The following is a 1,641-nucleotide window of genomic DNA, read 5'->3' on the forward strand; positions in this document are numbered from 1 at the left end:
GGAGAGCGCCCTAGCCTGTAGGGATCAAAACTCATACTTCATCCCCACTCGTCCGCCCCGTTGCATTTCTTGCCCCTCGCTCAGCCTCGATCCTTCCGCTTCTACCGTTCTTAAGCTATCTTTCCTGTTGCCTTTCCTCAGTCTTCCAAGCCTCTTCCGGGTGATACTCCATTAGGAGTGTTCTCAACTTTAATGTCATTAATGGTCATAATTACATATATATATATATATGGTCATGGTCATATATTAGTTTGTGGTTTAATGTCATTTAGGTTAGGGTTAGGGTTAGGGTTAGGATTATCAATCATTAATCATTAATCATTAATCATTAATCATTAATCATTAATGATATCAAAGTTGGGAACACTCCTAATAGAGCGTTAGCCCCTCTTCCTCTCTAATCAAGCTATATTATGAGGTTTTCTTCAGTTCGTACTGCACACCTGAAACGTTGCTCGCGCATGAGCAGTATCTCCCGAAAAAAATAATATTTTGCGAATAATATGCATTTAAAATTGAGAGGAGGTATTCTAGCATAGAACTATATAATAATATTCAATTAGTAGGCCTCACTTAAGAAACCGGAAGAAGACCTTGCATGTAAGGTGCCCTCTGCATATACAAGTCAGTACACAATCTGACTACATTACTGTGTTAGCGGCTGTGCAATATCTCACCAGAGGAGTTATATTTTGTGATGAAAATGCATTTAATATGGTCAGGGGATATCTCAGCATAGATTTATATAATAAATTCTCATCAGTTAACCTGTTTTTATAATTAGGAGAGCGCCCTAGCCTGTAGGGATCAAAACTCTTACTTCATCCCCACTCGTCCTCCCCGTTGCATTTCTTGTCGCTGGCTCAGCCTTCTTCCGCCTCTACCGTCCTTAATCTATCTACTCTAATGCCTTTCTTCAGTCTCCCACCTCTTCCCCTCTCTATGCAAGTTATATTAGGCAGTATTCTTCAGTCCCTACTGCGCGCTTAAAACTGCGTTCGCGCATGCGCAATATCTTTCGAAAAGATTAATATTATGCATTTAAAATAGAGAGGAGGTATTCTAGCATAGATCTATATAATAACATTCCATCAGTAGCCCTCACTTAAGAAATAGGAAGACGACCTTGCATGTAAGGTGCCCTCTGCATATACAAGTCAGTACACAATCTGGCTATATTAGAGTGTTAGCGCATGTGCACTATCTCACCAGAGGAGTTATATTTTGTGATGAATATGCATTTAATATGGTCAGGGGCTATCTCAGCATAGATTTCTGCAATAAATTCTTATCAGTAGACCTGTGTTTATTATTAGGAGAGCGCCCTTGCCTGTAGGGTGAAAGACTGCATATACAAGTCGGTACACAATCTGTCTACGTTAGTGTGTTAGCGCATGTGCAATATCTCATCAGATGAGTTATATTTTGTGATTAATATGCATTTAATATGGTTAGGGGATATCTCAGCATAGATTTCTGTAAGAAATTCTTATCAGTAGACCTGTGTTTATTATTAGGAGAGCGCCCTTGCCTGTAGGGTGAAAGACTGCATTTACAAGTCGGTACACAATCTGTCTACGTTAGTGTGTTAGCGCATGTGCAATATCTCATCAGATGAGTTATATTTTGTGATTAATATGC

This window comes from Priapulus caudatus, unplaced genomic scaffold (genome assembly GCF_000485595.1).
Source record: "Priapulus caudatus unplaced genomic scaffold, Priapulus_caudatus-5.0.1 Scaffold248, whole genome shotgun sequence".
Taxonomy (NCBI): Eukaryota; Metazoa; Priapulida; class Priapulimorpha; order Priapulimorphida; family Priapulidae; genus Priapulus; species Priapulus caudatus.